General features: G+C 43.7%; 2 long non-coding RNA genes across 6 annotated transcripts in view; one reads left to right on the top strand and one right to left on the bottom strand.

Annotated features, from left to right (window-relative positions):
• Positions 1-24,807, top strand: part of LOC125415221 (uncharacterized) — an 80,583-nt gene that overhangs the window by 14,583 nt on the left and 41,193 nt on the right. For 4 of the 5 annotated variants that reach the window (XR_014997983.2, XR_014997981.2, XR_007236562.3 and 1 more), the window contains exon 1: positions 4,048-4,130. The exons of the other annotated variant lie outside the window; for it this stretch is intronic. This is a non-coding gene — a long non-coding RNA (uncharacterized LOC125415221). Of the gene's footprint in view, positions 1-4,047; positions 4,131-24,807 lie in introns of those variants that run through there. 5 annotated transcript variants of the gene reach the window in all.
• Positions 9,334-11,660, bottom strand: LOC148118928 (uncharacterized). Its single transcript, XR_015735613.1, has 2 exons — positions 11,301-11,660; positions 9,334-10,508 (listed from the first exon to the last, which is right to left on the bottom strand). It is a non-coding gene; the product is annotated as an uncharacterized LOC148118928 (long non-coding RNA).

Consider the following 24,807-nt stretch of genomic DNA (forward strand, 5'->3'; position numbering starts at 1 on the left):
GGTTAGTCCATTCTGGTGAGGAGCATGGTAGAACAGAGCTCTTTATACAATGGTGGCCAGAAAGCAGAGAAAGGAAAAGGCTGATGTCCTCTGGTTTTCTACTGTCACCCTCTTTCATTGCCTTGGGGCTTCCAGTCTGTAGAATGCTGATATCCGCATTCAAGGTAGATCTCCATTCCATGATCAGTTCTCTCTGTTAATGTCCTCAGAGATAAAACTAAGGATATATTTTTCCAACCTCCTAGGTGATCCTGCACTGATTGTAAACCTTGTATTTTTCACTCCATCTATTTTTCTTCATAGTTTTAGCATGCCCATTTGCTGTTCTCAGTAATGTGTGATGCAGTTAATCATAGCCATGTTTGTTGTGGCTCTCAGGGAATATGCCTGATTCTCCAAGTTATGTATCCAGAAGCACAAAAGTTGGCATTAACTTATGACCCTCTAAGTCGGTTTCATCCAGCTAAATTACCATCTCGGTAATTTTATCATATTCTGCTCCACCTCACATTGATAAAAATGAGTCATCAACCTTAGGCTGCGGGTATAGCTCAGTTGGTAGTGTGCTTGCCTAGCACGCAAGAAGCCCTGGGTTCTATCCCAGTAGTAAATTTGCCATATGTGGTGATAGATGCTCATTATTCCAGTTCTATGGAGGCAAGGACAGAAGGACGAGGAGTTTTATTGAGCACAGTCTCCATTGCCCACTTTTCTATAAAACTGTTTATTTTATTCTTCTTGATTTATATCATTTTTATTATGATATGATATGATTTATATCATTTATATTATGTCATTTTTATCTATGGCAAATACTTTCTCCAAGTTTTGACTTATCTTTACTCTCTACAATTCCTTTTGATAAACGGATGCTCTTAAGTTTAATTTTGACCATATTTTAATACTTCTTTGTATGTGTTTTGTATGTCTTGTTCAACAAGTCCCTTCTTAACTTGAGGCCATCAGGCCCTCTTCTGGGTCCTAAAATTTCTATAGCTTTAACTTTAACCCTGGGTCTCCAGATCTTGGGAAACTGACTTTTGTGTATAACATTACCAAAAAGGGTCTTAGGAAAATATACTTTTATTAATGTTATAACAGTCACCCTGAATCAGCCTCTAATGACTGCTGTCGGTACTGTTGACAGGGTTCTGTCCCTGAACTGCCTCTGCAGCTCACACACCACACTGTCTTCCTCCTGAGAGTTAGGCAACAAATCCAGGCATCTACTGTGCTAACACTCATTCCTTCAGTCATTCCTTCTCCTAGAATCTCTGGAATAAACATTTTTCTTTTTTTTCTTCTTTACATTTCATAATCGCCTGATCAGATTCTACCAAAAGGCTTACTTTAAATCATGTGGTCTTTGATTGCTCTCCTTGCATTTTTATGTCTGCACAAAACCAATGTTTTACTCTTAAAGCTCCCGATAGGATGTAAGTTCATGTGAACAAGTGAGTGACCACAGTGACCTAGTGGACCAAGGGTCACACTTACATGAAACTCTGAATTTACAACACAATTAGATCATTCAAAGGGCTTGACAGACAGGATCTTTCTTTTCTCACAGATGGGGAAAGAAGGAGAAGCGGTCTTTATCAGAATTTCACTATATGCCAGGAATGGGGTCAGGGTCAAGGGGACAAAGCACTAGACATTTGGGGGCTATTTTAAAGATGTTTAAGTCATATGACACATGTGTTTCAAAAATAGAATACAGTTTTCTGCATCTGCATATCTTAATAAATCATCTCGTGAAAGGCCAGAGATTTCTTCCTTGGGTTTCTATGTGTGGGTTTTATGAATAAGGCCTGGTACTGAGTTCCTGACTTTCTGGATTTGAAGCCAAAAGGAAGCTCCGCTGAATGAGTATCAAAACAGGGTCAAGTGTTTTTCTTTTCTTTATATAACAATTAGAGAACTGCTCTGGTTCTGGAAGCTTAGGATTTGCAATGCCTGGGAAATCTTGGGAGAAAACACACACACATGCAGCCCTACAACACACACACACACACACACATACACACACACACACACACACACACACACAGAGTAATCCATGTTTGCTTTTGTTTTTATCTTTTACTCTGTTTAAAATCAGTAATTTAAAGCACAAACAAACCTTTGGGATACAAGGGGCTTTCAGATGAGTGGCCCCAGGGAAAGAAAGCAGGGTCCCACAAAGTTTTGTCAGACCATGAAAGCTGTCATCCTAAAGCCCATATTCAAATGTAGGCTCTGAAGGGCCCTCCTTAGGTGGCAGCAGGTTGATATGTCACCTTTCTAAGAGGGTCTTTCCCCAGTGGGAGATGAAATAACCAGGCTCATTGATGTTTTTAGGTGTGTTTTTAGGATGAATGATCTCCTGGGAATTCAAGATTGCTCATTCAGTCCCTCAATTGAGTCTGTACTATGTGCTGGGCACTGTAGGAGGATTGAGTAGCGATTAAAATTCAAACTCCTTCTCAGGAGCTGGTCCAGAGGTTGGAGACAGACACTCAGCAGAGCATATGGCAGGTGATGAGGAGAACCATGGGAAAATGAAGTTGATTGAAGGAAGTTGATCGTGGGGAACATCAGATGGGACTGGACTAGGAAAGGCCTCTCAGATGAAATGACACGTGAGCAGATACATCCATCTGGAGGTCTTACAACTGTCGGAGAAAGTCTCCCCAGGATTGGGGAACAGCTAGTGCCCAGGCCTTGAGGAAGGAGATCAGGAGATAGATGTAGGTAGCTTGAGGGAGACCAGGTTAGGCTGGTATATTGAGTGGTGATTTGTCTGACAAAGGAGGGTAGAGACAAATAACTCATGCTCTTCCAGTATTTAAGTATGGGGATGGGTAGTAAAGAACCCTGGATGTGCAGAAATTAAAAAGGATGACTCTTGTGCTATTCAACAAAACTTGACTCAGTGAGCTGCAAAAGGCGTCAGATGGACAGTTTTAAATAGTCACGGAGTGGTTCTGAGCTGTGACTTGAGAAGTTAGTGTCATTAAGTACTGATCACCATTCATGGCAGTTAGGGACATCACTGGGACCAAAATGGAGCATATGAGGAAGAAGTTCATTGTAATATTGTGTGCTCACCAGCCTCGGCCGTGACCAAGGCAGTTCTAAGGCTGTTTGGCTCTACAGAGCCACCTGGATGAGAGCCAGAATGGAGTCCTGATTTCTTAGTGCAGCACAGTTATTCAGTGTAGCCTTTCCCAGGGAGAAGGCCTATCTGTCAGAGAGGTGACTTTTCTGAGCTCAGGCCAGTCCTCAGCAAATGGACCTGGACGGCTTTTTGTCAACAGAGGTAAGAGATAAGACCTTAAGCCCTGGAAGTGGCCTGGGCTGCACTTCAGAGTCAGGTCCTTGTACTGTGTGCTGGCCTCGCTTCTTCATGGAAACTTCATTGCGCCTCCTCAAGTTCTGCTTGGGAAAATGCACAGGTGCACTTATTCAGCCCGTGCCACATTCCTATGTTGGCTGTTCAGCTTGATGGGGTCTAGGACATCTTAGGAGATACTGGGTGTGATACCTGAATGTAATTGGGCCCCATAAGATCTTGGGAAGTGGTATTATTAGGAGGTGTGGCTTTGTTGGAGTAGGTGTGGCCTTGTTGGAGGAAGTGTATCACTGTGGGGGGGGGCGCTTTGAGATCTCATATAGGCTCAAGACACACCCAGAACGACAGACCACTTCCTGCTGTCTGCAGAATCAAGATGTAACTCCTTCCCCACTCTCAGCTAGCTACTTCTTCAGCATTAAGTTCACCTGCATTCTGCCATGTCTTACAATGATTATAATGAGTTAAACTTCTGAAACTGTAAGCCACCCAATTAAATGTTTTCCTTTATAAGGGCTGCTGTGGTCATGGTGTCTCTTTACAGTAATAGAAACCCTAACTAAAACATTGGGTATGCTTGTAAAGAATTATCTAGATGAGGTTAATTGATGTGGGAAAGATCCACCACTCTGGGTAGCACCATTATGTGGGCTGAGATTCTGTACTAACAAAATAAAACATGAGCTAAGCAACATCATTTACCTCTCTGCCTCTGGACCAAAAATGCAATGTGACCAGCTGAATCAAGTTCCTGACATCAGGACTTCTCCTCCATGATGGGCTGCATCTGCAAACTGTGAGCCAGAGTAAATGCTTTCTTCCTAACTTTGCTTTCTTCTTCTTCTTCTTCTTCTTCTTCTTCTTCTTCTTCTTCTTCTTCTTCTTCTTCTTCTTCTTCTTCTTCTTCTTCTTCTTCTTCTTCTTCTTCTTCTTCTTCTCCTTCTCCTTCTCCTTCTCCTTCTCCTTCTCCTTCTTCTCCTCCTCCTCCTCCTCCTCCTCCTCCTACTCATCCTCCTCCCCATCCTCCTCCTCCTCCTCCCTCTCCTTCTCTTCTCCTGCTCCTCCTCCTACTCCTCCCCATCCTCCTCCTCCTCCTTCTTCTTCTTCCTCTTCTCCTTCTTCTCCCTCTTCTCTCTCTTCTCCCTCTCTTCCTTCTCCTCCCCCTCCTCCCTCTCCTCCTCCTCCTCCTTCTTCTTTCTTTCAGTTCTTGAGATATTGATTCTCTGGCTGTCCTGTAACTCACTTTGTAGACCAGGCTGACCATGAACTCACAGAGATTCACCTGCCTCTGCCTTCCAAATGCTAGGATTAAAGGTGTGCAACACTATGCCAGGCTCTTACATTGCTTTTTAAGGGTATTTTAGCAACAGTAAAATGTAGAGGAAAAAACCAAAAAATTATTTTCTGCTTTACTAGCCAGTTCCAAAGTGACCATACAGAGACTTATTATTAATTATAAATGCTTGGCCGTTACATCTTAAATTAACCCATGTTTCTTATGTACATTTTATCACATGGCTCAGTACTTTTCTTTAATATGACATGTTCATCTTGCGTCTTCCTGCATCTCCAGGAAACTCTGCCCTTCTTCATCCCAGAACTCTCTCCCTGCCTGAAAGTCCCACCTAACCTCTTCCTGCCTAGCTATTGGCCATTTAGCTCTTCATTAAATCAATGAAAGCAATACAGCTCACAGTGTACAAAAATATTATTCCACAACAGGAAAGTAATTAATACAACCCTTCAAAGATGAGCTGGTCTTAGACTTCAGATGATAATCTCAGCTTCTTCTTGCCTCTTTCCTCCACTTTCCATTATCCTTAGGAGCACGTTTTGGTCTCAGTGGCTTACTGACTGTGGTAGCTGAGACCATCTCAGAGGCAACTGAGCTGTGTCGCTGTGCTTTTCTCAAGTCATCGTCCTTCCTTTTTATAGTCAATAAAAGGATTATTGGGGTGAAGTGCATGGGACTAGAACAAACCCTTCCTCCACAGATTCGTTATGTATCAGTCACATGATCTCTGCTAGCTTCAGAAGTTCTAACTCTGGCTAGCATGGTTCCTGTTTCTCAGGTCTGGTGGTTCCTTGGCACAGCATACCTAGCTTGCAGTTCTAAATGAGTGTTCTTGTAGCCATTTGAAATGGTGTTGCACATTTGGGGAGAGCTACTAACTCATCAGAGTAAAGTAATGGGGACAGGAAATGCGTCGTCACATGATCACTGGCAGTAATAGTCAATGAGTCCGCTTATTCTAGTCCCCAAATTTTCTTCCTATGTAGTACTGGGAAAGGGGCTTTGACTTGAGCAATTCTGAGGAGATCCTCCCTACTCACAATGCCACACTTCTGAAAAGATTTCTGATCCTACAATGGGCCACACTTCTGCTGATGTGATGTATAAAGTGTGGCAACAGATCCTTCATCGTGTTCTTAGTTCTCTTCTAAACTCCCTTTGCTGAACATCATGCTTTCCTGGACTTACTCTATGTTATTGGGATCTAATGCTGGTGAAAGAACATTCTAGTAGCTCCAGGATAGTGGTACAAATGAGGCCCTGTGTGGGGGAGAGGTAAAGGCACACCTGAAAGCTATGCCAATTACTACTAAAATGAACCTCTTTTCAGGATGGAAGAGGTCCCAGACAGTCAGCCTGCTATGGCACAGCCAGTTGGTATTGCCAAAGGATGCTGCCTGGTTAGGGCCAGCTTTGGTCCTCTTCTTGATGGGTTGGACATTCCCCAGTGGCTATAGGTAGATCAGCTTTAGGGCTCTGCATCATTGGAACAAACCTGACCTCCATTCCTGCTACCACAACTTCTTTACTCATTGTTGTAATGGTATGGGGTACTATTGAGACTAGCTGGTGTCAAATTGCCAGGCCACTTAGTCTACCTGGGTGTTACTTGATTTTTTTTATAGTTCTTCTCCTGTGAACACTAATTTCTAAAAACAAAAACAAACCTCTGTCTTTCTGCCTTGGCCACTTCCATACCTCTGTGTTCCTTCCTCCCATACCTCTCTGTTCTGGGACTCTTGGTTTCTTTCTTTCTAGCCCTCTGGGTAAAAAAAAGCACAGCACACACCAAGTGCGTTACTCATTTGACCTCCAGCTCACTCAAAGAGGATGAGTGTCTTTTTGTGGAGGAGAAAACCCAGGCATATGTAGGTTAAGTAGCTAGTCAATCACACAGCTAGCAAGAGTCAGAGAAGGTTCTGGGACACAGTATAACTCTATATGCTGCCTAGTCAACCCTCTGGTCACAGGTAGAAAAAAAGAATGAAGGAAATGGAAAGTTCGGCCACACCAGAAGACAAACAAGTGCCTGGGCCTAGCACGTGGAAATTTGGGGTCACAAGATGAGATCAGAGAACACTTGTCCATTCGAAGTCACAAGGGCTTTCAGCTCTTCTCTGACTATCACATCATTACTCGTATATCTTGCTCTGGGGAAGTTGAAAGATGTAGAAATGAAGAAAATTGTTATTTTTAATAATCTGTCCATTTCTCTTGTCTCCTACCTATTTCTTTCATTCTTTTATCAGAGAACCCCAGCTCCTCGTGTGCCTTAGGAACAGATCTGGGCTCTGGGGTTGGGTCTTTACTACAACTAGATCTTCTCATGTGTGACTCCTGTTTATCCTGTCCTTCTGTCTGAATCTAGAACAGCACACATTCCTACCTTCACACCTATGGTTCTCTGATGTTTCCATGGCCTTTGCTTCCTGCCTGATAGATCTCAGCTTAAAAGATACTTCTCCAAAGGAGCCTTTGTAGCACATGGAAACTGACTTCTGCTAGCAGTGGAAAGCCGCCCACCACCTCCATTAACACTGCAAAGGTTAACTGACTTATGAGAAGGACCTTTAGACAAGGTATCACAGGTGTGCAAGAAATATGCTCAGTGAGGTCATTAGTGACCAAGACTAGGCATTGCAATCTTTCTTCTACTAATATTTCAAGATTGTTTTCACCCTAAAAGTCAAGGAAGGTTGCTGGGGTTCCATTCATTGTGTGGACATCCATCATGTGTAGAGGCAGGTAGAAAGAAGAAACTTGTAAAAAGCACCTACCTTCTAGTTTCTGTTTTTTCTTTGATAAAGTCTTCCAGGAGGGCCAGTCTTTAAATACTGCATTTGCCTTAGCTACCCTTAGTGTCAAGAGAATCAGGGGAATATAATATTTGGCTGGGAACATTATTGCTGAGACTGAAGTCAAGGTTCTATCTTAGGGAGGGCATAGAGGACACTTGGGAAACCCATGAGTTCCCTGTAAACACATGCCCTCCACTCCAACACAGTCCTCTTCCCTCTTGCCTGTGCCATGACGGCTAAGGTTTTTTGTTTCCAGTAGGAAACATGCTGTCTGAAGTTGTCATTCCATGCTGTCTCTTGCACCAAACTGGAAGACTTCCAAAGCTGGGACTTTACCTGGTTTGATTGTTGCTCTTTCTGCGGCCACTGAGCAGATCCTGGGACTCTGTTTTTTTTTTTTTTTCTGTCAATGAAGAACTCATGGCAGTAATGTAGTTCTGGGCTTACTCGTTCATCTGCTCATCTATCCTGGAATTATTTCTTTAGGTTCTCTCTGTGGCAACAGGACATCATTAAACACCAGGAGATGCAAACCATGGTAAGACATGAATACCCAAGTGAGACTGACAAGAATTAGGGGAATTAGATTATTAAAGAAAAAGGCCCCAGTCAAGTCATGCTTAGAAGCAATACATTTCTAGAAGGAAAAATGACCACCTGCCCAGAGAAGGTCTTCTATGGGGCAACGTAGCTGGAGCTACTAGCTTAGTGGGAGGTAGTTCATCAGAAGTTCAGGCATTTCCTTCAGGTTCCCCTCTGAAAATGAGTTTTTAAAAAGATGCAATATGAGACAGGAGCAAAACAGCAAAGCGTGGAGAGGCTCACTTTGCCTCTGCTGTAGGATTTTTGCCATTCAACCCTAGAGACTGTGGGCTTGAGGGAAGCTGATAAAGAGACTAAAGGCTCCCACAGGGGTATTGTAGGAGGATGGTGTCTAGGAGGGAGTGGGGAGGGTGACAGAGTCGGGAGAAGGTGCACTAGCGAAAGGCTGTCTAAAAACGTCACTATGGGCTTTTAAGTAAATTCTCAGTTATAATTATTCTAATGGATTTAATAAGTCTGCAATTTGCAGTTGCGATGTTCAGTGTCAGCTGTCACATGCTTCAGCGAGTCTCTTCCTTTGCAAGTCAGTAATACGAAGAGGGCACTTGCTACAGGGCATGCTATCAATCCTCACCTGGCGGGGGGGCGGGGCCTCTTGTCTTGTTTTAAGCCCAATTTAGTTACCGATGTGCAGCTGCTGCCTGAAATGCCTTGGGTTATAGCAGCTCTCCATCACAAGACAGTAGCAGAGAATGCTCCAATGAGTGAGCAAAGTCAGAGGCGACTCTTCCTTCCTTCCTTCCTTCCTTCCTTCCTTCCTTCCCTCCCTCCCTCCCTCCCTCCCTCCTTCCTTCCTTCCTACCTTTTTTCCTTCATCATTGTTTTCTGATACAAGTTTTCTAGGAAAACTTGAGCAAGCCAGTGCCCCCTTCTCTCTCTTCCTCAATTTTCTCATTTGTAAAATGCAAGTGATAATTATTGTTCTTTTTAAAAGAATATGATGATGGAATGCCCCAGGCGGCTTGCGGAGTCCAACAAGGATGGCCGTGAGTCCCTGCAGCGCCATGCGGCCAGGGAGTCAGGCAGGCGGTTACGGCGGATAAAAGGCTCATAGGACATAGTATTATTTAAAGAAGAGGGAGACATTTATTGCTTAAAGGAGAGAAAACAGAGAGAAAACAAAGACACACGTACATACGAGACAAAACAAACACACACACGCATACGCATGCATCCACACACACACGAGAGAGAGAGAGAGAGAGAGAGAGAGAGAGAGAGAGAGAGAGAGGAAGATGGCAGCAAGGGGAGGGTCAAAAGTGGCTGGGATGGGCGTGGTTAGTTCTTAAAGTGTCCCAATGGAATAACATTCCCGGATCCTTTTTATAATAAAAAGTAGAAGGTTAGACATTACAGGTTGAAGGAATTGGGGCGGCGAATTCTCAAGACTGCTTCTGGCTGATTTGTGGGCGTCATCTTTGGGGGGGTGTGGGGGTGAGAAAGATCTGAGAGAAGCTGGGTGCTGGTCACGTCTTAGCATAGCTGGTCTCTGCTCCCAACAGGACAGGTGTCTGTGGCATGGAAATGTCCCTTGTACCTGGTTAGGGTGTTGGCAGAACAGAGGACAAAGTTAAATTGAGAAAAAAAAATTTAGGACCAGGGAATTGAGGGGTTTATATCTGACCTGTTTACGGTGGGTTTTTTAATTCGGCTCCCTGGAACTTATAAGAAAAATAGAAGTTTTAGACATATATATTGTATTAAGAACTCTTTGGGTTTGTAAAAACAGAAATTATAATGAAAAGTATTTTTATTTGGTGAGACAACCTGGCAAAACCTCTCAGCTATCAGACTGTCAGAGATCTTTGAGAAGGATAAGATTTTATTTGAGTTACTGATTAAACAATGACAGAGAACTTACTTGGTTGGCACCTAGAGCTACTCTTTGGTCCTCCCTGGTTGTTGAAGGTTTCATTTGACTGTTGTTGTTTAATGTAGAGCTGCCAGGCTTTTGAAGAGTCTGTGGACCAAGAAATCTTTAGGAAGACAGGTCTACCTTACCTGCACAGCTAGACTGTCGATTCCAGTGATCCTGTCCATGTTTGGAGGTCTCCAGTTTAGGTGATAGGCAGTTTTTGCCCAATGGTCAGCACTAGGCAGTCAAAGCAAACTGCAGATGGATGCTGGTCAGTGACATGACCATCTGTCTTTTGTCTTCTTGGAGGAAACAGAGTGCTTGCTAGGAGCCAACCTGTCTCTTTTTGTTATGAAAAGTTTTTTAGATAATTAAATATTTAAATATCGCATTCCCCAGATCTCTGAGCAGTTGAGGGCTGATTATTAGGTATAGCTGCAGTATAGAATCTGTTTGGAAGATTGGGTTTGAGTTTGACTGTATTGACTCTTAATAGGTAAGATCCACATTTGTAAAAAGACAGACAGAAAGAAAAAAAAACTGTTTGTAACATTAAGATTAGTGACAGAAGTGACAATGGTAGAAAACAGGTTAAAAGTACAAACCAGTTTATGATTTTGTAATCTGAAATGAGATGAAATGAACAATCATTATACATAGAGAACAGGAATTAGGCAAAGTGTATGTTTCTGATGGGCCCTATCAGAAAGCACATCACTATGCAAAACACCTGTAATTACAGCTAAGGAGAGATTTCAGTGAACATTGAGGAGGGGGAGGGGAAAGCAGGACATACATAACAGTGGGAGGGCCTGGTCGCGTGATCTGGCTCTCAGTGAATCTAGCAATAAAGTCACCTGACCCCAATGAACGTGGCGGTGGCCATGTGTTGTGGCTTGAATGGAAAGACCGCGGGAATTTTAAAAGCCGGGGGCCGCCTGGTTGTTATCCAGAGTCTGAATCGTGAAAAACCTGCATAAACAGACAATTTAAGGCATATTTAGGCTGGTACAACTTGCTTTCTCAGGTCAAGACCGTGAAAAACCCGCAAAAAAAACGTGGCATCTCGAGCCTATGGGGAACGGCTCCCCGTTTAGGTGAGATGCAAATCGACCACCCAGGACATGTTGGGGGAGCATCCTCCATCCACATGTGGGGGGTATAGACCAAACCGGATCAGCCAATTACGTTCGCGAGAAAGGTTGGAAGGAAGAAAAGACTGAAATAAAGAGGAAGAAGCCTGGAAACCCCGGGTCCCCAGGTGCGGGAATGCACGGGCTTAACAGGGGACACAAGCCATAATAGATGCCAGCGACAGGGCAGAAAGTACCCCTCCCCGAGCCCAGAAACACCAGGAGGACCGGTCAATCACGGGTTAAAAGGCTCAGATAAGCTGGCTGGAGTGAGGAAACTTACAATTAGAAGCCAGTGTTGTTTGTAGAAATGTGGTCCAGGCAGTTGGCGGGGTTGAGAAGTCCTCGGTCCGATTCAATCCCGAAGGAAAGGTGAACTCTGGCCTTTGGCGGGTGAATCTCTCGAGTCCGTGGCACCAAAATATTGTTCTTTTTAAAAGAATATGATGATGGGATGGCCCCGGCGGCATGCGAGCTAGATAGAGGCTACCGCCGCCAAAGCAGTGCAGGGTCTTCGGGCGAGTGGCAGAGACAGGCGGCTGGATGCAGTGGACAGCAGAGTAAATGGACATAAGGCTATATATAAAGCTAGACATTTAATACTTAAAAAGAAAGATATAGACAAACATAAAACAAAGACACACACACATGCGCGCGCGTGCACGCGAGAGAGAGAGAGAGAGAGAGAGAGAGAGAGAGAGAGAGAGGAAGATGGCGGCGAGAGGGAGGGTCAAAAGTGGCTGGGATGGTCGTGGTTAGTTCTTAAAGTGTCCCAATGGAATAGCAATAATCATGCCTTCTTCACAATGAGGAACAGTTTCCAGTGTTCAAAAGTCCCTTCTTCCCATGCACTGCATTCCTCCCCCATGGTGGCCAAATTCCCCGCTCCCTTCTCATTTTGCTCAGATGACTAGGAAGGATAACCTTAATCTACTAAATGCTACTAATTGGTTGGTAGCAATTACTAATTCAACTGAGGATTCCAGGAGAGAAGCGTGGCTGCAGACACTGCTAAGAACCACAGCGATGTGGAGACTGGGGTTTTGCAGGCCCAGAACCTAATTATACTTTATCTTGGGCTAGTTTCATCTCTCTAAATAGCCATTCTTTGTTCCTCTTTGTATCGAAACTAATATCCTGTGACTAAAAGACAAAAGCCTTTTGGAATCTATTTAATGTAGCAGACTACTGACCCCTGAAGCGAAGCGTGTCATCAATTAGCATCTGAGACCTACAGGAGAGATTTCTCTATCTTCTTCTCTGATGTATCCACTATTTTTTTAATAAGCCTTGATTCATAGTAATCTTTGTCTTATTACTTTGGAACTCCACAAAACCACTTTCATATTGGAACATTATCTTTAAGGAAACTAAAATAACATGTTCCTAGGCTGTCATGACTCAAAATTGGCTCCAGAAGAAACTCTTATTCCATTGGGGGTGAGTGTTGTGTTTGTTGGGGTTTTGTTGTTTTGTTTTTGCATCAATGCTAAGGTAGAGAGACTGTGAGAAGTGACCAAAGGACACTTTAAACTCGGAGTCAGAAAGAGCTGAATCAAATTCCATGATGATTTACCTGCCTTCCTTCATGGCTGAAACACTTAACACTTCAGGTCTCTGTTCAAAGGGGACTCATCAGAGAAGGTTGTAGAATCCCTCCTTCAAATCCTCCTGCATCACTATCTGTCCCCTAATCCTGTCCGTTCTCAGCATACAACTCATGGAGTTGTTGATTCGTTTATTGTCTGTTTCTCCTAATGGCACAAGCTCTCTCTGCGAGCCAAGGTATCTCGTGGTGTTATTCCCTGTTGCCCCTTCACACTGTAGTATAGCCCTGGGCGCAGACCAGTTACATAACACACATTTTTTTGAAAGGACACTGGATGCAAAGCTCTTCATCTCTCTAAGCATTACATTCTCCACGGTAGGAAGCACACACATCTGGGATTATTGTGGAGGCAGTTTTACTAAATGCACAGTGGTGTCAGTGCATGGATGGCGGTGGCACTGACCAGCAGGCAGATTCAGACTCAGGAGCTAAGACAGAGCTTCTGGAAGACTTTATCAGAGGCTGCAAGAATGTCTGATCACTTCCCAGATCTAGCAGCAGATCGATCGCTTGGGGAACACAGGAAGCACATAGCTCTCCAGGCTCAGCTGTGGTCATTCTGACCCAGCTCCCTGACCGGAGCTTGAGGACCTGAGTATTTTCACTAGAGCAATAGCTTCAGCATTTCTTTAGCTGGAGTTGGGAAAATGGCAGCTCCAGAGGGAGATGTCTGGATGCCAACATTCATGGGAGGATTTCATCATCACCATAAGACATGTTCATTTCTTGAGTGAGGCATAACTACCCATAAAGACATCCCAATTCTAAGTGATCAAGGGGGAGTGAAGCACTAGCAGTCTGAGATACCTGCTGGCAAGGGACAGGCATCTTGGTCAGCTTGAAAGTCTTGCCCGGCCACACGCACAGTCCATGAGGGGCAATTCTGTAAGTGAAGACCACAGTTTGATAGTCAAACTTCCGTTTCTAAGGTAGACATGTCTGGGAAAGGTAAGTGGTGCGGGCTTGAAATCTGGTATGTATTTCTAAGTGTTTAGCTATTTTTATTACTCTTAGAGTTTTTGTAGTGTAATTCTAATAAGTGTCTAGCTTGCACTTACTTTCATACACAGAGTGTTTGCACAACGGAGAATCCCCTGCAGTGCAGAATGCCGGGGCCAACAGTTAAAGCCAATGGATAAACAACCAAAATGATCATATGTTTACAAAAACAAGTGTGTGCATGAGCAACCCGACTGATATTTTCTTTAGGAGTTACGTACATTGGTGTTGTCCAACACCATTAATCATATTTAAATTAATTAAAATGGAATTAAAAGTTTAGTTCAGCAGTTGACTAGCCCCACTGCCAAGGCTCAGTATCCACTCAGGGCTGGCAGCTATGATGTTAAGAGAGCTGTAGAAAATGTCCTATTTTATAGACACATCTATGGAACAGTGCAGATGGGCATTCACTACGAGTACTTTAAAGAAGTGGAAACTGACAACCTGGGAGTGGTGGACTTTTGCTTAAAAGGGCAAAATAAGTGTGAAGTTCCAGCGTAAGTTCTGATAGCTTTTTGTCATCTTGGATGTTTACAAATAAAGCTGTCACTTACTAACAGAACATCATCAATGTGTCCATAGACTGTTAAAGCAGCTATATCCCTGGGAGTCACAGCTTCTTGTCACCTTTCAGGTGAGGATGGCTGTGCCTTTCAGTACCTCTCACCAGGGTAGAAAGGTAAGACGGGAAGTTGTAGTGAGATTTCTAATTGGTCTTAGGAATAAAAATCCAGAGTCAGATATTAGGGGGTGAAAGCTGAAAGATCAGAGAAGTAGAGCAGCCAGCCACTAGTTCTTACTTTTATGAAATCCTCAGAACCAAGGGGCAAGAGCCTGTCTCTAGAAATCCTCAGACTGAATGCCCCGAGCTCATGTCTCCTCCTGCCTTATAGTCCTCTCCCTGCCCAGTCAAATCTCTTCCTGTCTCTGCTTCCCTGGTGCTAGGATTAAAAGCACATGACTCCCAAGTACTAGGATTAAAAGTGTGAGCCACCACTGCTTGGCTCTGTTTCTTTTTGAGACTGGATCGATCTAGCATAGCTGGAAATGACCTTGAACTCACAAAGGTCTGGTCTGCTTCTGCCTCCCAGGAGTGCTGGGGTTAAAGATGTATGCCACCCCTGCCTGGCCTCTATGGCTAACAGTGGCTAACTGCACTCTGATCTCCAGGCAAGCTTGATTTTTAGGACACAAGCAAAACATCACCACTGGAAATGGTTATTTATTTATTTATTTTGGATTGACAGCTACATTATAATACCCAAAGAAGACCAATTCGTCTGCCAATATGAAAGAGTTTAGACTTACCTATGAGACAAACCTCTGGGTTTATCTGTGAGTGTTTAGACTGGATTAATTGACATGGGAGTGCCCACCCCTCATTGTGGGTGACACCAATATATGGGTGGCACTCCAGACTGAATGCAAGAGAGAAAGAAAGTTAAACATTCATATCTCTTTGCCTTCTAACTGTGGATGTGGTATGACCATCTGCCTCATTGTCCTGCTACCATAACCTCCTGAATACGAGGGCTGGATTCTTAAACTGTAATCAGAATGAAACCCCCGCTTCCTGCTGTTGATTTTGTCACAACTGTAAGTTAAAGAACTCATAGAAATCCTGAAAGTGAGCCCGGTGGTTCCATAAACTTGTTGGTCACCTCTCCTTCCTTTAACAAAGACTATCTTGTCTGGCTTCAACAAAGGCAGGAAGTATGTTTTAGCCTTAGCCTTGAAATGTTCCCCCATGAGATTTGGATGCGTGACATCCTTAGTTCACCTCTCTGAACTCTAATTCTGTAACCAGTGAGAGAGGGAACATGGTGTCTGTCCATGGAGCCGTTTAAGAAGTGAAAGGAGACACGTGTGAAGACGGCTGACTGAGGCCCTAACCACACCACACATGGAATAAATGGTTGCTTGCAACTGTTTACACAGCCGTGTCCGTCAGGTAGCCCCAGGCACTGATCTCAGCCTTCCTATTAATTAACTGCCTGCTGCATGGAATCTATCCACATTTTCTTTGTGTTTGAGTTCCTCATCTAGAAGATGTGAACGATCATATCGATGTGGAACTTTAATCTGAGAAACAGATGGAATGAAACACATCAAAGGGCAATGAAAGTGTGGCCCAAAGGAGGATCTTCATAAATGTTCCTGCATCTCTTGACCTAACAGAATGGCATGGGAACAAAGCTATTCAGATCCCAGGCCCTTTGGGTTTTCTGTGGTGTGCAAAGCTTATTTGGGGCACATTCAACTTCAAACAGACTTCCTGTTCAAGTAGGAGTGGTATTTTGTACATACTCAACTTCCATTGCAAAGGATTGCCTGGCTGGTTAAGGATGTCCAGTGTCCATGGTAAATCAATGGGACTGAGGCAAGAGCTAGGAACCTCATTGGATTTGCCACTCTCAAGATGTCCTGTTCATAGAGGTTTAACAAGGAGCTTTCTTCTTGCAGTGACAGGGCCTGTGTGCTGGTGTTCACATTAGGTGGGTGCCCACTGTGGCTTGGGGAGCTCATCTTGGTCCTCCTGTGTATGGCATATGATCAGGCTCTGAACTACTCTGCCGGTGACCCCACAGTTGCACACAGATTGTGTTCTTTCTATCACGGTGAGGCACAACAATGCAGAAAAGACGCCCAGGGTGTTTCTGACTCCATTGTACAGAGGCAGAAGCTGTCTTGGGAAGGACAACTGCTGAGAAGGAACTGCTGGGTGGTAAGGCTGGGAGGAGTCCTTACCTTCTGAACCTACTTTTCTTAGCTTTATTTCCAGGGTAATTTCCACTAAGTTTCAGAGCTCCATAATCTCCATATTTACCCCCCATTCCTACCCAATGTAATCTCCAAAACATCCCAGCCCACAACCACTCCCTTCCCCTTTTGATAATTTTCACCTTTGGAGCAGGCTGAAAGGAATGTAATTTGATCAAAATAATTCTCTCTAAAGGCTCGGTGATGAATACAGCTCAAGAGGCTGTGAAAGAACAGGCTGGGTTATCCCAATCACATCTCTTTATGACAAATTTTGGTCATTTAATAACATCAGATCCTATTTCAGGGACAGAGAGGAAGGCGAGAACTTTCTAGTTGTTGGCAGGTGAGGCAGGGCTGGCTTCTGCTACTCAAGACTCTGTCTCCTCATTTAGCCGTTTTCCTCAGAAGCTCCCAGAAGCTCTAGGTCGTGAGCCATCTAAACTGAAAGCAAGCCCCTTACACTGTAGAAGAGGTCATATTTCTTCATCTCTACTGTGTACGTAAGGGACTCACTACCGTGCTTTATCCACACTCCTGAACACTCACAGCAGCTCTCTCTGCATGTCATCCTGGGCAGACAGAGTCCTATACGTTCCACCATCTGTGCAACTCTTCAGGAATTTCTATAGCCCGTGTGGAGTCTCTCATTCCCTTTTGGATCTGCTCCAAAGGTTCTTTTTAACTCAGAAACCTGAGCATTTGTCTCCGTTTCTTCTCTCTGGAAGTGGCACGCTGTTTCTTTCTGAGCAGGAGGGAGCAACTTAGCACGTCTAACATTTCTTCAGTCTGTGACAGCTGCGCTGGAGACCTCAAGGCGGAAAAACCAGGCTGTAATAGAGAAGAGCAAATGGTCTGTAATGGTGAGGCTGGAGAACAAATGAACACTCTACTCCTGCCATGCTTGTGTGTGTGTATATGTCAACCTGGGCCTAGTGAGTACAATCCAATTCTCTTCAAACACTCATCGAGCACCTTCCGGGATGGTGCATACTTGAGAATCACTTTAGAGTTTAGAGCACAGGTCATGTGCTGAAGCAGTCAGGGTTCTGTTGGTGGCAAAATCTGAAGCCAGTTCTGTTTAACTTAAAAATTAAAGGTGTGTGTGTGTGTGTGTGTGTGTGTGTGTGCATATGTGCATGTGTGCATGTTAAGTAAGATTTACTAGAAGGACACTAAGAGTTATGAAAGCAAAATAAGAATACCCTAGACATAGCACGGGGCCTCTGGGATTTTGTCAATCACCAGTAGGATAAAAAAAAGTCATTGTAGACTTTCTAAAGACAACACATTGAATTGAGAAAAGTTGAGAATACAAACAATGGTGACGAAATTGCTTGGGAAATTGCTTGAGCAATAGCAAGAAGCTTACGGTTGTCAAGGATAAATGGAAGATGTGATGGGTAGTAGTCACATTCAGAAGGGGGCTCTATTCTAGAAACTGAAACTAGAATTTGGGGCAATGGGGTAATGAGATTATTCTTAATTGACAATGAAGCAAAAAGGCTGGGAGAGGATCATGGGTGAAGATGCCAGAAGAAAGGAAGTAGATTTCTCCCACTTCTTGCCACTGTCTTTTTATCAGTGCTTCCCATGGTCTGATCTTCCTAGATGGCAGTTAGCCAGCAATGCTGTGACATGCCATTGCATGTATGCCCGGTAGATCACAGTGAATAGTCTCAGAGGAAACAGGCACAGCTTGGAGCCTATGCCATCCATATTCAAGGACATTATCCCCAGTGCAACTCAGCCCATTTGTCTGTGGTCCGTGACTTGTTCTCTTCAAAACTCAAGTCAGAAACTTGATAGACCAATAGAAACTTGATTCTGGCATTTTTCCCTGGATGTCAAGCTACGACCAGGCCCATAGTACATGATGATCAAAGAGTCACACAAACTGGCGTTTGGGATTAAATCATATATGTGTCTCTCATAGGCTGAGCGCTCCTGGAAAGACGGTTTGGCCTCGGATTGTTCCCCTAATAATAAAAGAATTGGCCCTGTTTTCCTCACAGAACTATTCAGAAGCTATGGTAAGATCACTGAATGCCCCTACAATCTCTCACACACACTGACATCAAACTGGTCAGAAATGCTTACTTTCCCCAGCAGTGTGGCTTCCTTGTGTAGTTCATGACCTAGTTCCTGCCAGGTCAGTAGCATTTCCCTGTCATATAATTAAGCCTACTGTAATACAAAAGAGCAGAGTGGCCACCATGGCACAGAAAGGCAGGATTAAAATTTAATCTATGAATATCCATGTGCAACTCAGAGGGAGGGATGATAGTCATTCATATGGAGGGAAAGCACCATACATACACTGCATTAACAAGTATGGAATATATACAGATATCACATTTTGGACAGGAGTGCTGGTTAGGGAAATAACCCAAAACTCCTTAAGCAGGCATAGAGAAATGCCTACACTTTCTTTGGAAAGCTGGTACTGGGCTAGAAGGAGTCCTTCCAATTTAATGGGAAGAGATTGGAGGAGATCTGGATGCTATAGACCATGGCCTAAGGGAGGCACAGGATTGATATGGGCTTTACTATCAGATGGAAAGTACTTAGACTTGATTCTATTCTTCATCATGCATCCATATTGTACATTCCTTTCCTAGGCCTTGGCTCACCTTTAATCTCTTACCTACACACTTGACTTTGGGTTTGGGTGGATGCCTTATTCATTCATTTATTAGTTCACTTAGTAATTTATCAGACATTTTTCATGCACGTACTGTATTAGATTTGTTATGCAGGAGCAAACAGATGACCTGAAACAATGCAAATGTATTACCCTACCATTCTGGAGTACCGAAGACTGAAATCAAGATGTAGATAGGAGTGTGCTTGCTCTTCTTCCCTCTCCCTTGCTGCTGGCAGCTGCTAGTGATGTATTGTGTTTGTTGGTGTGTAGCTGTATCACTTCAATACCATTGGCCATTGATGCTCACAGGTTCCTCGTCTATCAATTCAACAAGCTGCATTGAAAAGACCTGAGAATTGTGTCTGAACTAGACTTGTACAGACCAATTCCTGCCAACATCCTCTAAGCAATACGGCACCATTATCCATAACAATTGCAGTGGACTATATAGTATTAATAATTAAGGAATGATTAAAGTATATAGAGGAATATCCATATACTTTGTGTTGGTTTATGCAGATTCGATGTCTTTATGTAAAAGTACTTGAACACTTACAGATTTTGTTCTTCTTGAGAGTTTTCTGGACTCAGTCCTTCATGAATACTAAGGAATCCTTCACGAATACAATGTTATATTGTAGGAGGAGGGCCTGCTTATCTGTCCCAGCCACCCGACTAGCTTAGCCCTGAAATAACCACACGGAAACTGTACAATTATAATCACTGCTTGGCCCATTAGCTCTAGCTTCTTATTGGCTAACTCTTACATCTTAATTTAACCCATTCCTATTAATATGTATATCACCTTGAGGTTGTGGCCTATGGTGGCAGATCCATGGCGTCCCCTGACTCTGTCCTTCTTTCTCCCAGCATTCAGTTCAGTCTTTTCCGCATACCTAAGTTCCGCCCTATCAACAGGACAAGGCGGTTTCTTTATTCATTAATGGTAATCACAGCAAACAGAGGGGACTCCCACATTAGTGTATGAATATGTCTTCACATGGCTGTCCTTCCAAAGAGTCTATCCCTTCAAATGGAATTATGCTTTTTATTTATCCTTCCCATCATTTGCTGGGATTACCAGTCACTATCATAGGACTCACCTGTAACTCAAGATGATCAAATCTTAACTTGATCACTCTTTCCAAGACACTATTTTCAAATCAATTCGTATTCATAGATCTGCGTCGTGGACATAAATATATCTTTTTAGGTGATACAATTCAACACATAGCCCTTCTTGTCCTGTACTCAGTATTGTGGTCCTGTTGCTGGTGGTGTCTTTCTGAATTCACTTCTTTATGAAACCCTCAAACCATGGGGGTCAGCAAAATAATTCTTTGTTTCTATCTAGCCTTCAGTCTCAGAACCTCTGGCTTTTTCTTCCCTTAAGAGTTTAATTTTTCCACTTTTGAAAAAATATTTTTTTAATCAGCACAATGTGTACATGTCTAATCTCCAGAGAATAGGAGTTTAGCTCAGAGGCATATCTACACAAACAGCTGCCGGGGTGAGGTTGAGCCACGAGCTCAGGATTTAATAATGAAAAAAAAATGGGAAAGAATTAAATTAGAGAGAACAAGAATAATCACCCATCTCAGGTTCTCTTGGAAAAAAAAATTCAATCATTTTCTGGGGAATCCTTTCTCTTCGCAGTTCTAATACTCAACTCAATTTTCTCTCTGGACTCAAGCACCTCCATGAAAAAAATATGAGCTAAAATCATTCTGGAAAACTCTCAAGGGCCCCATAGAGAAGAGATCAGCCCTGCTGGTCATCAGATTTCTGTCACAAGTATTCTTCCTTGTCCTGTGGTGAGAAAGCAGCCAGAAAAAATAGACCAGTGAAGCCACACTTTCTTGTGTTCCAAGAAAGCCTTCTTTACAAAACCAGGTAGTGAGTTGGCTTTGGCAAGAAGCCCTGGGTTATGACATGGAAACAGAAAGGATCCCAAGGGACTGAGTCAAAACCAGAAAGGGTCTTGATCTTACCTTGGTAACCTCAGTTAGAGACATTTGGAACATTCCTGAAGAGCCAATTACCACTTTGCTCGTACCCTTCCCTTTCTCTACACAACCTTTTCCATACAATTGTGAGGAGGTTTTTGCTTAACTGGCCTGAAAGATGTTTCTGGGGGCTTTCCTCTGGAGCATAAGGAGCCATCCAAGCTATCTAATGATCTTTGGAATGTTTCGTCTCCATGCCATACCTACTCCTTGTCTCTTGCCATCTCTGCACCAGACAACACCTTTAAGATCTTGTGAATATATTTTAGCCAACATTATTTTAATTCATTTCCCTTGCAGGCTACTTTCATCCTGTGAGATGTGGGTTTTAGACATATAATCAAAAGAGAAAAGGTTGTTCCTACCTGGGCCAGTTAGCTGGGGTGAAGTAGAGAGGTGCTTGGCTTCTGGGAGGCAGGTCCTCACCCTGGAGTAGGATAAGGATGCTGAATGAGTTATGGAACTGCAGTGAGGGGACAAGGAAAGGCATTTGGCTTCATTGAATCTGTAGCACAAAGGTCCTTGTGTGAATAATTAGGGTCATAGCTTGGCACTACAGAGGGATTAGTCAGGGCTGGTGAAGAAGGACATGGCTCCTGGGAAATCACTGGTACAGAGATTGGATGACTCTGGCTTGGTATATACAGACAGTGCAAAGAATCAGGAAACAATTGCTACTATATTTTTCAGTGTTAAATCCCCAAAATTTAATTTAAAATTTGGTTTAAAAGCTTGTATCTGAGATACCACTATTAAGAGGTTGGAGAACCTCTAAGATGAAGCCTAGTGGGATGACTTCAGGTCATGGGAGTGGTGCCCCCAAGGGGAGTGGGACCCTAGAATATCGTTCTTCTTCTCTGCTTATGCTTACAAGGTGAGTGGTTTTGATACATAGCCCATTCCCTGTCATAATGCACTGCCTTGCCACAGGCTTGGAACCATGACCATGGACAGGAGCCTCTGAAACATCAAATAATCTTCTTCTGCAATTGAATGATCTCAATTGTGGTTTGTAGTGCTGGGGAGCTGACTAGACTCAGGGGAGTTAACCCAGGCATGAGGAGAGCTCATTGGGGTCTGAGACTTTGTGGGTGTTTCTCATTGATCACCACACTGGAAAGATGCATTACTTGGGGTGTGAGGAGCAGTACAGAGGCTGGGTCAGGCTCTGAAGCAATATTGCCATCCTCACTGTGCCCTTCTCCCTGGGAAAACTTGGCCTCCTTTGTGACACCTCAATTGCGCAAATTCTGATTCTTATGAATTCTGTTTGTAAGATGTGCTTGATAGAAGGGTGGCTGGCTTGAGGGTTAGGAAAGGCCTTGGCTCTCTCTCATCACCCTTTCTTCTGCATCTGCACAGCTCTAAAGAATTAAACTTGCTTTGCTTAAGTAAAAATACCAAAACTCAGGCTGGGGGAGATGGCACAGTTACAAAATAGTTTGCTGTGCAAGACTGAAGACCCAAGTTTGAGTTCCAGAACCCAGGTAACAAAGGTGGACATTGAGCATATGCTTGTATTACCAGTGCCAAGGAAGCAGAGACAGACACATCTCTGGGGCTCATTAGCCAACCACCTTGGCCTGCTTGGTGAGGCTGAGACAAGTAAGAAAATGTCTAAAACCAAAACCAAACCCCAAACAAAACAAGAACACAGTAGCTGGTACCCGACGAACAACACAAAAGACTGACCTTTGGCCTCCATACATCTGCATAAACACAGGCACTTGCACACACACATGTACACACACACAAACATGAACACATACACATACGTACACACCACACACAGCTTACCACTTCCCTTCTCTGTTAAAACAAGAGATTGATACCTGGCAGTTCAGATTTCACAGGAAAAGTAGGGACGAAACCTAGCCCTGGATGATTTTACCTCCAACAGCTAAAGCTCCATTGAACGGCACCCCCATGAGGCATAGCTCCTTTCACCAAAGCCTATACCTACCATAGAACATTCATAGCTCTGCTCCCCTGTCAAAACTTGGAGCTTACCATATAACCTCATCTGTGTCAAAGCTGTAGGCTATATGTAGCAATGTTGCAATAAGAACCCTCAACCTCTCCCCAACAAAACTCCCAAACACACCAGCATCTCTGTCTCCATACTTCTGGAAGAAGGTGCAAGATGAAGCAATACCTCTTGTGCTTTATAGATGATTCCTAGCATGCCCCAGGACACTTAACATTCTGTAGTCCTGGTTAAGGCTATGAAATTGATAAAGGAACTGCCCCCTCTATTCCTAAGACCCCAGGTGAGTTCTGGTTTCTCCATCATCCGCAGGACCACGCATATTTCATCAGTGTCTCAGAATGCCAGTGTCTGTTGTTCATCTGGTACAGTACCTTTGGTATGTATTACAAGGTACATCAAAACAAAGCTCTGGCAAATGCACAGAGAGTTCTGATTGCTTTGACGATACTACAAAGAAGGTAGGAAAACTGACATGATCCTAGGCTCTGAGTCCACACTGTTCATTCTGCCCCATTGTGTACTGTCTGTCATCTTTTCTTACTAGCACACTAGTGTACGTGTTTATCACGGCCGTGGCTGCTTTTGTGCTGAGATGCTTCCGTGTGCTCTACTTAAGCTATAGTAGCACGCCCACAGGCTATTACCAGGCTGCCATGTACTTGAGCTTATAGGAGTCTAGAGCTGTCCTCTAGGGCTCTATTTGAACTCTGTAGGTAGCATATTAGTAAACTAAGGGGTGCTAGGCTGGCCAATCCCAAGTTTCAAACTCTTTGAGCGGGTCAATCCATTCCCCCTTGTCCCTTAGTTAGGGATTGCTTTTGTTTGTGAACAGCTAAATTGGCTGCTATGTGGGCCTGCTGCTGTAATTTTAGTAGAGCACACGGAAGCATCTCAGCGAACAATATGTAGCCACTGACGTGGTAAATGTGTATACTGGCATTCTAGAAAGAAACGAAAACAGGGAGTTCACAATATTTAGTCACACAGAGGTAATTTGAGAAACTTCCATTCTTTTCCCCATGATACCACTCATTCCTCCAGACCAAGGGCCCCTCATTGAGCTTGAGATGCCAAAGACTACCATCCTCTTGGCTTACAGCACACATTTCAAACCTTCTATATGTGAGCTATAACTGTTGCAGGAATCTGATAGCTCATCAGCCTGTAGCTATAATATTTTAGGAAGGATGTGTGCATTGAAATAATGTTCTTAGATGTCGAGAGCACTTGGGGATCAGAGAAAGGAACTGATGACACCAGGTGTCCATTCATGAGACACTAAATAGTCCCCGAAGAACTGATTTTTGTAAGACTTCCATTGTAGGTTCCCCATTCCGGCTGCAGTAAGCACCTTCTTCTTTTCATAGGATGCAGGTTGTTATGCTGACCGAAGGAGAAAACAGGAGATTCTGAAGAAATGACCAAAACAAATTGCTTCCTACCTCTCTCCTTTGCGGAGGGTTTGGAAAGTCACATCCCATCACAAACAAGGTTCAACAGGGACAAAAGGATATCTGCCAGGGACTGGGGAGGGTGTGCTTGCTTCTGCCTTCCTGTGGGTTGTTCTGGTTAGTTCTGGAATCCTCGTATGGAGCTCTAGGTGGAAGAGGGAACCAGGAGATAGAAGGTTCTTGACAGTGACAGGGTAATTAACACTTACAATGGTGTCCTAACCTTCATAATGAGTCTGTTGACACCTTGGTAGGAAAAAGGATAAGGGAGAAGTGGGGAGTTGCCCAAGAAGTGTTGTCAGGAAGAGTCAGTACCAAGGTTGCT

The sequence above is a fragment of the Myodes glareolus genome, chromosome 19 (assembly GCF_982192425.1).
Source record: "Myodes glareolus chromosome 19, mMyoGla1.1, whole genome shotgun sequence".
Taxonomy (NCBI): Eukaryota; Metazoa; Chordata; class Mammalia; order Rodentia; family Cricetidae; genus Myodes; species Myodes glareolus.